The following is a 12,921-nucleotide window of genomic DNA, read 5'->3' on the forward strand; positions in this document are numbered from 1 at the left end:
ACGGCCGAGAATAGGGGCCCCCACGAGAGAGCTAGAGGCCTAAAACAGGGACCCGTGAGAGAGTGCCCGGACGAAAATAGAGGTCCGCGAGAGTGCCCCAAGCCAAAAATAGGGTCCCACAATAGAACCCACGGCCGAGAATAGGGGCCCCCGCAAGAGAGCCCAAGGTCTAAAACAGGGTCCCGTGAGAGAGCGCCCGGTCGAAAATAGAGGCCCGCGAGAGTGCCCCAGGCCGGAAATAGGGTCCCACGAGAGAACCCAAGGCCGAGACTAGGGGCCCCCGCGAGAGAGCCCAAGGCTGAAAACAGGGACTCCTGAGAGAGCGCCCGGCTGAAAATAGAGGCCCGCGAGAGTGCCCCAGGCCGAAAATAGGGTCCCACGAGAGCACCCACGGCCGAGAATAGGGGCCCCCGCGAGAGAGCCCAAGGCCTAAAACAGGGACCTGTGAGAGAGCGCCCGGCCGATAATAGAGGCCCGCGAGTGTGCCCCAGGCCGGAAATAGGGTCCCAAGAGAGCACCCACGGCTGAGAATAGGAGCCCCCGCGAGAGAGCACAAGGCCTAAAACAGGGACCTGTGAGAGAGCGCCCGTCCGATAATAGAGGCCCGCGAGAGTGCCCCAGGCCGGAAATAGGGTCCCACGAGAGCACCCTCGGCCGAGAATAGGGGCCCCCGTGAGAGAGCCCAAGGCCTAAAACTGGGTCCCATGAGAGAGCGCCTGGCCGATAATAGAGGCCCGCGAGTGTGCCCCAGGCCGAAAATAGGGTCCCGCGAGAGCACCCACGGCCGAGAATAGGGGCCCCCGCGAGAGAGCCCAAGGCTGAAAACAGGGACCCGTGAGAGAGCACCCGGCCGAAAATAAAGGCCCGCGCGAGTGCCCCAGGCCGGAAATAGGGTCCCACGAGAGCACCCACGGCCGAGAATAGGGGCCCCCGCGAGAGAGCCCAAGGCCTAAAACAGGGACCCATGAGAGAGCGCCCGGCCGATAATAGAGGCCCGCGAGTGTGCCCCAGGTCGGAAATAGGGTCCCACGAGAGAACCCACGGCTGAGAATAGGGGCCCCGCGAGAGAGCCCAAAGCCTAAAACAGGGTCCCGTGAGAGAGCGCCCGGCCAAAAATAGAGGTCCGCGAGAGTGCCCAAGCCAAAAATAGGGTCCCACGAGAGAACTCACGGCCGAGAATAGGGGCCACCGCGAGAGAGCCCAAGGCCTAAAACAGGGACCCGTGAGATAGCGTCCGGCCGAAAATAGAGGCCCGCGAGAGTGCCCCAGGTTTTAAACAGGGTCCCACGAGAGAACCCACGGCCGAGAATAGGGGCCCCCGCGAGAGAGCCCAAGGCCTAAAACAGGGTCCCGTGAGAGAGCGCCTGGCCGAAAATAGAGGCCCGCGAGAGTGCCCCAGGCTGGAAATAGGGTCCCACGAGAGCACCCACGGCCGAGAATAGGGGTCCCCGCGAGAGAGCCCAAGGCCTAAAACAGGGACCCGTGAGAGAGCGCCCGGCCGATAATAGAGGCCCGCGAGTGTGCCCCAGGCCGGAAATAGGGTCCCACGAGAGCACCCACGGCCGAGAATAGGGGCCCCCACGAGAGAGCTAGAGGCCTAAAACAGGGACCCGTGAGAGAGTGCCCGGACGAAAATAGAGGTCCGCGAGAGTGCCCCAAGCCAAAAATAGGGTCCCACAAGAGAACCCACGGCCGAGAATAGGGGCCCCCGCAAGAGAGCCCAAGGTCTAAAACAGGGTCCCGTGAGAGAGCGCCCGGCCGAAAATAGAGGCCCGCGAGAGTGCCCCAGGCCGGAAATAGGGTCCCACGAGAGAACCCAAGGCCGAGACTAGGGGCCCCCGCGAGAGAGCCCAAGGCTGAAAACAGGGACTCCTGAGAGAGCGCCCGGCCGAAAATAGAGGCCCGCGAGAGTGCCCCAGGCCGAAAATAGGGTCCCACGAGAGCACCCACGGCCGAGAATAGGGGCCCCCGCGAGAGAGCCCAAGGCCTAAAACAGGGACCTGTGAGAGAGCGCCCGTCCGATAATAGAGGCCCGCGAGAGTGCCCCAGGCCGGAAATAGGGTCCCACGAGAGCACCCTCGGCCGAGAATAGGGGCCCCCGTGAGAGAGCCCAAGGCCTAAAACTGGGTCCCATGAGAGAGCGCCTGGCCAATAATAGAGGCCCACGAGAGTGCCCCAGGCCGGAAATAGGATCCCACGAGAGCACCCACGGCCAAGAATAGGGGCCCCTGTGAGAGAGCCCAAGGCCTAAAACAGGGACCCGTGAGAGAGCGCCCGTCCAAAAATAGAGGCCCGCGAGTGTGCCCCAGGCCGAAAATAGGGTCCCACGAGAGCACCCACGGCCGAGAATAGGGGCCCCCGCGAGAGAGCCCAAGGCTGAAAACAGGGACCCGTGAGAGAGCACCCGGCCGAAAATAAAGGCCCGCGAGAGTGCCCCAGGCCGGAAATAGGGTCCCACGAGAGCACCCACGGCCGAGAATAGGGGCCCCCGCGAGAGAGCCCAAGGCCTAAAACAGGGACCCATGAGAGAGCGCCCGGCCGATAATAGAGGCCCGCGAGTGTGCCCCAGGTCGGAAATAGGGTCCCACGAGAGAACCCACGGCTGAGAATAGGGGCCCCGCGAGAGAGCCCAAAGCCTAAAACAGGGTCCCGTGAGAGAGCGCCCGGCCAAAAATAGAGGTCCGCGAGAGTGCCCAAGCCAAAAATAGGGTCCCACGAGAGAACCCACGGCCGAGAATAGGGGCCACCGCGAGAGAGCCCAAGGCCTAAAACAGGGACCCGTGAGATAGCGTCCGGCCGAAAATAGAGGCCCGCGAGAGTGCCCCAGGTTTTAAACAGGGTCCCACGAGAGAACCCACGGCCGAGAATAGGGGCCCCCGCGAGAGAGCCCAAGGCCTAAAACAGGGTCCCGTGAGAGAGCGCCTGGCCGAAAATAGAGGCCCGCGAGAGTGCCCCAGGCTGGAAATAGGGTCCCACGAGAGCACCCACGGCCGAGAATAGGGGTCCCCGCGAGAGAGCCCAAGGCCTAAAACAGGGACCCGTGAGAGAGCGCCCGGCCGATAATAGAGGCCCGCGAGTGTGCCCCAGGCCGGAAATAGGGTCCCACGAGAGAACCCACGGCTGAGAATAGGGGCCCCGTGAGAGAGCCCAAAGCCTAAAACAGGGTCCCGTGAGAGAGCGCCCGGCCAAAAATAGAGGTCCGCGAGAGTGCCCAAGCCAAAAATAGGGTCCCACGAGAGAACCCACGGCCGAGAATAGGGGCCACCGCGAGAGAGCCCAAGGCCTAAAACAGGGACCCGTGAGATAGCGTCCGGCCGAAAATAGAGGCCCGCGAGAGTGCCCCAGGTTTTAAACAGGGTCCCACGAGAGAACCCACGGCCGAGAATAGGGGCCCCCGCGAGAGAGCCCAAGGCCTAAAACAGGGTCCCGTGAGAGAGCGCCTGGCCGAAAATAGAGGCCCGCGAGAGTGCCCCAGGCTGGAAATAGGGTCCCACGAGAGCACCCACGGCCGAGAATAGGGGTCCCCGCGAGAGAGCCCAAGGCCTAAAACAGGGACCCGTGAGAGAGCGCCCGGCCGATAATAGAGGCCCGCGAGTGTGCCCCAGGCCGGAAATAGGGTCCCACGAGAGCACCCACGGCCGAGAATAGGGGCCCCCACAAGAGAGCTAGAGGCCTAAAACAGGGACCCGTGAGAGAGTGCCCGGACGAAAATAGAGGTCCGCGAGAGTGCCCCAAGCCAAAAATAGGGTCCCACAAGAGAACCCACAGCCGAGAATAGGGGCCCCCGCAAGAGAGCCCAAGGTCTAAAACAGGGTCCCGTGAGAGAGCGCCCGGCCGAAAATAGAGGCCCGCGAGAGTGCCCCAGGCCGGAAATAGGGTCCCACGAGAGAACCCAAGGCCGAGACTAGGGGCCCCCGCGAGAGAGCCCAAGGCTGAAAACAGGGACTCCTGAGAGAGCGCCCGGCCGAAAATAGAGGCCCGCGAGAGTGCCCCAGGCCGAAAATAGGGTCCCACGAGAGCACCCACGGCCGAGAATAGGGGCCCCCGCGAGAGAGCCCAAGGCCTAAAACAGGGACCTGTGAGAGAGCGCCCGGCCGATAATAGAGGCCCGCGAGTGTGCCCCAGGCCGGAAATAGGGTCCCAAGAGAGCACCCACGGCCGAGAATAGGAACCCCCGCGAGAGAGCACAAGGCCTAAAACAGGGACCTGTGAGAGAGCGCCCGTCCGATAATAGAGGCCCGCGAGAGTGCCCCAGGCCGGAAATAGGGTCCCACGAGAGCACCCTCGGCCGAGAATAGGGGCCCCCGTGAGAGAGCCCAAGGCCTAAAACTGGGTCCCATGAGAGAGCGCCTGGCCGATAATAGAGGCCCACGAGAGTGCCCCAGGCCGGAAATAGGATCCCACGAGAGCACCCACGGCCAAGAATAGGGGCCCCTGCGAGAGAGCCCAAGGCCTAAAACAGGGACCCGTGAGAGAGCGCCCGTCCAAAAATAGAGGCCCGCGAGTGTGCCCCAGGCCGAAAATAGGGTCCCACGAGAGCACCCACGGCCGAGAATAGGGGCCCCCGCGAGAGAGCCCAAGGCTGAAAACAGGGACCCGTGAGAGAGCACCCGCCCGAAAATAAAGGCCCGCGAGAGTGCCCCAGGCCGGAAATAGGGTCCCACGAGAGCACCCACGGCCGAGAATAGGGGCCCCCGCGAGAGAGCCCAAGGCCTAAAACAGGGACCCATGAGAGAGCGCCCGGCCGATAATAGAGGCCCGCAAGTGTGCCCCAGGTCGGAAATAGGGTCCCACGAGAGAACCCACGGCTGAGAATAGGGGCCCCGCGAGAGAGCCAAAAGCCTAAAACAGGGTCCCGTGAGAGAGCGCCCGGCCAAAAATAGAGGTCCGCGAGAGTGCCCAAGCCAAAAATAGGGTCCCACGAGAGAACCCACGGCCGAGAATAGGGGCCACCGCGAGAGAGCCCAAGGCCTAAAACAGGGACCCGGGAGAGAGCGCCCAGCCAAAAATAGGGTCCCACGAGAGAACCCATGGCCGAGAATAGGGGCCTCCGCGAGAGAGTCCAAGGCCTAAAACTGGGTCCCGTGAGAGAGCGCCCGGCCGGAAATAGAGGCCCGCGAGAGTGCCCCAGGCCGGAAATAGGGTCCCACGAGAGAACCCACGGCCGACAATAGGGGCCCCCGCGAGAGAGCCCAAGGTCTAAAACAGGGACCCGTGAGAGAGCGCCCGGCCGAAAATAGAGGCCTGCGAGAGTGCCCCAGGTTTTAAATAGGGTCCCACGAGAGAACCCACGGCCGAGAATAGGGGCCCCCGCGAGAGAGCCCAAGGCCTAAAACAGGGTCCCGTGAGAGAGCGCCTGGCTGAAAATAGAGGCCCGCGAGAGTACCCCAGGCTGGAAATAGGGTCCCACGAGAGCACCCACGGCCGAGAATAGGGGCCCCCGCGAGAGAGCCCAAAGCCTAAAACAGGGACCCGTGAGAGTGCGCCCGGCCGATAATAGAGGCCCGCGAGTGTGCCCCAGGCCAGAAATAGGGTCCCACGAGAGCACCCACGGCCGAGAATAGGGGCCCCCGCGAGAGAGCCCAAGGCTGAAAACAGGGACCCGTGAGAGAGCACCCGGCCGAAAATAGAGGTCCGCGAGAATGCCCCAAGCCAAAAATAGGGTCCCACGAGAGAACCCACGGCCGAGAATAGGGGCCCCAGCGAGAGAGCCCAAGGTCTAAAACAGGGTCCCATGAGAGAGCGCCCAGCCGATAATAGAGGCCCGCGAGTGTGCCCCAGGTCGGAAATAGGGTCCCACGAGAGAACCCACGGCCGAGAATAGGGGCCCCCGCGAGAGAGCCCAAGGCTGAAAACAGGGACCCCTGAGAGAGCACCCGGCCGAAAATAAAGGCCCGCGAGAGTGCCCCAGGCCGGAAATAGGGTCCCACGAGAGCACCCACGGCCGAGAATAGGGGCCCCCGCGAGAGAGCCCAAGGCCTAAAACAGGGACCCATGAGAGAGCGCCCGGCCGATAATAGAGGCCCGCGAGTGTGCCCCAGGTCGGAAATAGGGTCCCACGAGAGAACCCACGGCTGAGAATAGGGGCCCCGCGAGAGAGCCCAAAGCCTAAAACAGGGTCCCGTGAGAGAGCGCCCGGCCAAAAATAGAGGTCCGCGAGAGTGCCCAAGCCAAAAATAGGGTCCCACGAGAGAACCCACGGCCGAGAATAGGGGCCACCGCGAGAGAGCCCAAGGCCTAAAACAGGGACCCGTGAGATAGCGTCCGGCCGAAAATAGAGGCCCGCGAGAGTGCCCCAGGTTTTAAACAGGGTCCCACGAGAGAACCCACGGCCGAGAATAGGGGCCCCCGCGAGAGAGCCCAAGGCCTAAAACAGGGTCCCGTGAGAGAGCGCCTGGCCGAAAATAGAGGCCCGCGAGAGTGCCCCAGGCTGGAAATAGGGTCCCACGAGAGCACCCACGGCCGAGAATAGGGGTCCCCGCGAGAGAGCCCAAGGCCTAAAACAGGGACCCGTGAGAGAGCGCCCGGCCGATAATAGAGGCCCGCGAGTGTGCCCCAGGCCGGAAATAGGGTCCTACGAGAGCACCCACGGCTGAGAATAGGGGCCCCGCGAGAGAGCCCAAAGCCTAAAACAGGGTCCCGTGAGAGAGCGCCCGGCCAAAAATAGAGGTCCGCGAGAGTGCCCAAGCCAAAAATAGGGTCCCACGAGAGAACCCACGGCCGAGAATAGGGGCCACCGCGAGAGAGCCCAAGGCCTAAAACAGGGACCCGTGAGATAGCGTCCGGCCGAAAATAGAGGCCCGCGAGAGTGCCCCAGGTTTTAAACAGGGTCCCACGAGAGAACCCACGGCCGAGAATAGGGGCCCCCGCGAGAGAGCCCAAGGCCTAAAACAGGGTCCCGTGAGAGAGCGCCTGGCCGAAAATAGAGGCCCGCGAGAGTGCCCCAGGCTGGAAATAGGGTCCCACGAGAGCACCCACGGCCGAGAATAGGGGTCCCCGCGAGAGAGCCCAAGGCCTAAAACAGGGACCCGTGAGAGAGCGCCCGGCCGATAATAGAGGCCCGCGAGTGTGCCCCAGGCCGGAAATAGGGTCCCACGAGAGCACCCACGGCCGAGAATAGGGGCCCCCACAAGAGAGCTAGAGGCCTAAAACAGGGACCTGTGAGAGAGTGCCCGGACGAAAATAGAGGTCCGCGAGAGTGCCCCAAGCCAAAAATAGGGTCCCACAAGAGAACCCACGGCCGAGAATAGGGGCCCCCGCAAGAGAGCCCAAGGTCTAAAACAGGGTCCCGTGAGAGAGCGCCCGGCCAAAAATAGAGGCCCGCGAGAGTGCCCCAGGCCGGAAATAGGGTCCCACGAGAGAACCCAAGGCCGAGACTAGGGGCCCCCGCGAGAGAGCCCAAGGCTGAAAACAGGGACTCCTGAGAGAGCGCCCGGCCGAAAATAGAGGCCCGCGAGAGTGCCCCAGGCCGAAAATAGGGTCCCACGAGAGCACCCACGGCCGAGAATAGGGGCCCCCGCGAGAGAGCCCAAGGCCTAAAACAGGGACCCGTGAGAGAGCGCCCGGCCGATAATAGAGGCCCGCGAGTGTGCCCCAGGCCGGAAATAGGGTCCCAAGAGAGCACCCACGGCCGAGAATAGGAACCCCCGCGAGAGAGCACAAGGCCTAAAACAGGGACCTGTGAGAGAGCGCCCGTCCGATAATAGAGGCCCGCGAGAGTGCCCCAGGCCGGAAATAGGGTCCCACGAGAGCACCCTCGGCCGAGAATAGGGGCCCCCGTGAGAGAGCCCAAGGCCTAAAACTGGGTCCCATGAGAGAGCGCCTGGCCGATAATAGAGGCCCACGAGAGTGCCCCAGGCCGGAAATAGGATCCCACGAGAGCACCCACGGCCAAGAATAGGGGCCCCTGCGAGAGAGCCCAAGGCCTAAAACAGGGACCCGTGAGAGAGCGCCCGTCCAAAAATAGAGGCCCGCGAGTGTGCCCCAGGCCGAAAATAGGGTCCCACGAGAGCACCCACGGCCGAGAATAGGGGCCCCCGCGAGAGAGCCCAAGGCTGAAAACAGGGACCCGTGAGAGAGCACCCGCCCGAAAATAAAGGCCCGCGAGAGTGCCCCAGGCCGGAAATAGGGTCCCACGAGAGCACCCACGGCCGAGAATAGGGGCCCCCGCGAGAGAGCCCAAGGCCTAAAACAGGGACCCATGAGAGAGCGCCCGGCCGATAATAGAGGCCCGCAAGTGTGCCCCAGGTCGGAAATAGGGTCCCACGAGAGAACCCACGGCTGAGAATAGGGGCCCCGCGAGAGAGCCAAAAGCCTAAAACAGGGTCCCGTGAGAGAGCGCCCGGCCAAAAATAGAGGTCCGCGAGAGTGCCCAAGCCAAAAATAGGGTCCCACGAGAGAACCCACGGCCGAGAATAGGGGCCACCGCGAGAGAGCCCAAGGCCTAAAACAGGGACCCGGGAGAGAGCGCCCAGCCAAAAATAGGGTCCCACGAGAGAACCCACGGCCGAGAATAGGGGCCTCCGCGAGAGAGTCCAAGGCCTAAAACTGGGTCCCGTGAGAGAGCGCCCGGCCGGAAATAGAGGCCCGCGAGAGTGCCCCAGGCCGGAAATAGGGTCCCACGAGAGAACCCACGGCCGACAATAGGGGCCCCCGCGAGAGAGCCCAAGGTCTAAAACAGGGACCCGTGAGAGAGCGCCCGGCCAAAAATAGAGGCCTGCGAGAGTGCCCCAGGTTTTAAATAGGGTCCCACGAGAGAACCCACGGCCGAGAATAGGGGCCCCCGCGAGAGAGCCCAAGGCCTAAAACAGGGTCCCGTGAGAGAGCGCCTGGCTGAAAATAGAGGCCCGCGAGAGTACCCCAGGCTGGAAATAGGGTCCCACGAGAGCACCCACGGCCGAGAATAGGGGCCCCCGCGAGAGAGCCCAAGGCCTAAAACAGGGACCCGTGAGAGTGCGCCCGGCCGATAATAGAGGCCCGCGAGTGTGCCCCAGGCCAGAAATAGGGTCCCACGAGAGCACCCACGGCCGAGAATAGGGGCCCCCGCGAGAGAGCCCAAGGCTGAAAACAGGGACCCGTGAGAGAGCACCCGGCCGAAAATAGAGGTCCGCGAGAATGCCCCAAGCCAAAAATAGGGTCCCACGAGAGAACCCACGGCCGAGAATAGGGGCCCCAGCGAGAGAGCCCAAGGTCTAAAACAGGGTCCCATGAGAGAGCGCCCAGCCGATAATAGAGGCCCGCGAGTGTGCCCCAGGTCGGAAATAGGGTCCCACGAGAGAACCCACGGCTGAGAATAGGGGCCCCCGCAAGAGAGCCCAAGGCCTAAAACAGGGTCCCGTGAGAGAGCGCCCGGCCAAAAATAGAGGTCCGCGAGAGTGCCCAAGCCAAAAATAGGGTCCCACGAGAGAACCCACGTCCGAGAATAGGGGCCACCGCGAGAGAGCCCAAGGCCTAAAACAGGGACCCGGGAGAGAGCGCCCAGCCAAAAATAGGGTCCCACGAGAGAACCCACGGCCGAGAATAGGGGCCTCCGCGAGAGAGTCCAAGGCCTAAAACTGGGTCCCGTGAGAGAGCGCCCGGCCGGAAATAGAGGCCCGCGAGAGTGCCCCAGGCCGGAAATAGGGTCCCACGAGAGAACCCACGGCCGACAATAGGGGCCCTTGCGAGAGAGCCCAAGGTCTATAACAGGGACCCGTGAGAGAGCGCCCGGCCGAGAATAGAGGCCTGCGAGAGTGCCCCAGGTTTTAAATAGGGTCCCACGAGAGAACCCACGGCCGAGAATAGGGGCCCCCGTGAGAGAGCCCAAGGCCTAAAACAGGGTCCCGTGAGAGAGCGCCTGGCTGAAAATAGAGGCCCGCGAGAGTACCCCAGGCTGGAAATAGGGTCCCACGAGAGCACCCACGGCCGAGAATAGGGGCCCCCGCGAGAGAGCCCAAGGCCTAAAACAGGGACCCGTGAGAGTGCGCCCGGCCGATAATAGAGGTCCGCGAGAGTGCCCCAAGCCAAAAATAGGGTCCCACGAGAGAACCCACGGCCGAGAATAGGGGCCCCAGCGAGAGAGCCCAAGGTCTAAAACAGGGTCCCATGAGAGAGCGCCTGGCCGAAAATAGAGGCCCGCGAGAGTGCCCCAAGCCAAAAATAGGGTCCCACGAGAGAACCCACGGCTGAGAATAGGGGCCCCCGCGAGAGAGCCCAAGGCCTAAAACTGGGTCCCATGAGAGAGCGCCCGGCTGATAATAGAGGCCCGCGAGAGTGCCGCAGGCCGGAAATAGGGTCCCACAAGAGAACCCAAGTCCGAGAATAGGGGCCCCCGCGAGAGAGCCCAAGGCTGAAAACAGGGACCCCTGAGAGAGCGCCCGGACAAAAATAGAGGCCCGCGAGAGTGCCCCAAGTCCGAAAATAGGGTCCCACGAGAGCACCCACGGCCGAGAATAGGGACCCACGCTTGAGAGCCCAAGGCCTAAAACAGGGACCTGTGAGAGAGCGCCCGGCTGATAATAGAGGCCCGTGACAGTGCCCCAGGCCGGAAATGGGGTCCCACGAGAGCACCCTCGGCCGAGAATAGGGGCCCCCGTGAGAGAGCCCAAGGCCTAAAACAGGGACCCGTGAGAGAGTGCCCGGCCAAAAATAGAGGCCCGCGAAAGCGCCCGAGGCCGGAAATAGGGTCCCACGAGTGCACCCACGGCCAAGAATAGGGGCCCCCGCGAGAGAGCCCAAGGCCTAAAACTGGGTCCCATGAGAGAGCGCCCGGCTGATAATAGAGGCCCGCGAGAGTGCCCCAGGCCGGAAATAGGGTCCCACGAGAGCACCCACGGCCAAGAATAGGGGCCCCCGCGTGAGAGCCCAAGGCCTAAAACAGGGACCCGTGAGAGAGCGCCCGTCCGAAAATAGAGGCCCGCGAGTGTGCCCCAGGCCGAAAAAAGGGTCCCACGAGAGCACCCACGGCCGAGAATAGGGGCCCCCGCGAGAGAGCCCAAGGCCTAAAACTGGGTCCAATGAGAGAGCGCCCGGCCGGTAATAGAGGCCCGCGAGTGTGCCCAAGCCGGAAATAGGGTCCAACGAGAGCACCCACAGCCGAGAATAGGGGCCCCCGCGAGAGAGCCCAAGGCCTAAAACAGGGACCCATGAGAGAGCGCCCGGCCGATAATAGAGGCCCGCGAGTGTGCCCCAGGCCGGAAATTGGGTCCCACGAGAGCACCCACGGCCGAGAATAGGGGCCCCCACGAGAGAGCTAGAGGCCTAAAACAGGGACCCGTGAGAGAGTGCCCGGACGAAAATAGAGGTCCGCGAGAGTGCCCCAAGCCAAAAATAGGGTCCCACAAGAGAACCCACGGCCGAGAATAGGGGCCCCCGCAAGAGAGCCCAAGGTCTAAAACAGGGTCCCGTGAGAGAGCGCCCGGCCGAAAATAGAGGCCCGCGAGAGTGCCCCAAGCCAAAAATAGGGTCCCACGAGAGAACCCACGGCTGAGAATAGGGGCCCCCGCGAGAGAGCCCAAGGCCTAAAACTGGGTCCCATGAGAGAGCGCCCGGCCGATAATAGAGGCCCGCGAGAGTGCCCCAGGCCGGAAATAGGGTCCCACGAGAGAACCCAAGGCCGAGACTAGGGGCCCCCGTGAGAGAGCCCAAGGCTGAAAACAGGGACTCCTGAGAGAGCGCCCGGCCGAAAATAGAGGCCCGCGAGAGTGCCCCAGGCCGAAAATAGGGTCCCAAGAGAGCACCCACGGCCGAGAATAGGAGCCCCCGCGAGAGAGCACAAGGCCTAAAACAGGGACCTGTGAGAGAGCGCCCGTCCGATAATAGAGGCCCGCGAGAGTGCCCCAGGCCGGAAATAGGGTCCCACGAGAGCACCCTCGGCCGAGAATAGGGGCCCCCGTGAGAGAGCCCAAGGCCTAAAACTGGGTCCCATGAGAGAGCGCCTGGCCGATAATAGAGGCCCACGAGAGTGCCCCAGGCCGGAAATAGGATCCCACGAGAGCACCCACGGCCAAGAATAGGGGCCCCTGCGAGAGAGCCCAAGGCCTAAAACAGGGACCTGTGAGAGAGCGCCCGGCCGATAATAGAGGCCCGCGAGAGTGCCCCAGGCCGGAAATAGGGTCCCACGAGAGAACCCAAGGCTGAGACTAGGGGCCCCCGCGAGAGAGCCCAAGGCCTAAAACAGGGACCTGTGAGAGAGCGCCCGGCCGATAATAGAGGCCCGCGAGTGTGCCCCAGGCCGGAAATAGGGTCCCAAGAGAGCACCCACGGCCGAGAATAGGAGCCCCCGCGAGAGAGCACAAGGCCTAAAACAGGGACCTGTGAGAGAGCGCCCGTCCGATAATAGAGGCCCGCGAGAGTGCCCCAGGCCGGAAATAGGGTCCCACGAGAGCACCCTCGGCCGAGAATAGGGGCTCCCGTGAGAGAGCCCAAGGCCTAAAACTGGGTCACATGAGAGAGTGCCTGGCCGATAATAGAGGCCCACGAGAGTGCCCCAGGCCGGAAATAGGATCCCACGAGAGCACCCACGGCCAAGAATAGGGGCCCCTGCGAGAGAGCCCAAGGCCTAAAACAGGGACCCGTGAGAGAGCGCCCGGCTGATAATAGAGGCCCGTGACAGTGCCCCAGGCCGGAAATGGGGTCCCACGAGAGCACCCTCGGCCGAGATTAGGGGCCCCCGTGAGAGAGCCCAAGGCCTAAAACAGGGACCCGTGAGAGAGTGCCCGGCCAAAAATAGAGGCCCGCGAAAGCGCCCGAGGCCGGAAATAGGGTCCCACGAGTGCACCCACGGCCAAGAATAGGGGCCCCCGCGAGAGAGCCCAAGGCCTAAAACTGGGTCCCATGAGAGAGCGCCCGGCTGATAATAGAGGCCCGCGAGAGTGCCCCAGGCCGGAAATAGGGTCCCACGAGAGCACCCACGGCCAAGAATAGGGGCCCCCGCGTGAGAGC

The sequence above is a fragment of the Ascaphus truei genome, chromosome 13 (assembly GCF_040206685.1).
Source record: "Ascaphus truei isolate aAscTru1 chromosome 13, aAscTru1.hap1, whole genome shotgun sequence".
Taxonomy (NCBI): domain Eukaryota; kingdom Metazoa; phylum Chordata; class Amphibia; order Anura; family Ascaphidae; genus Ascaphus; species Ascaphus truei.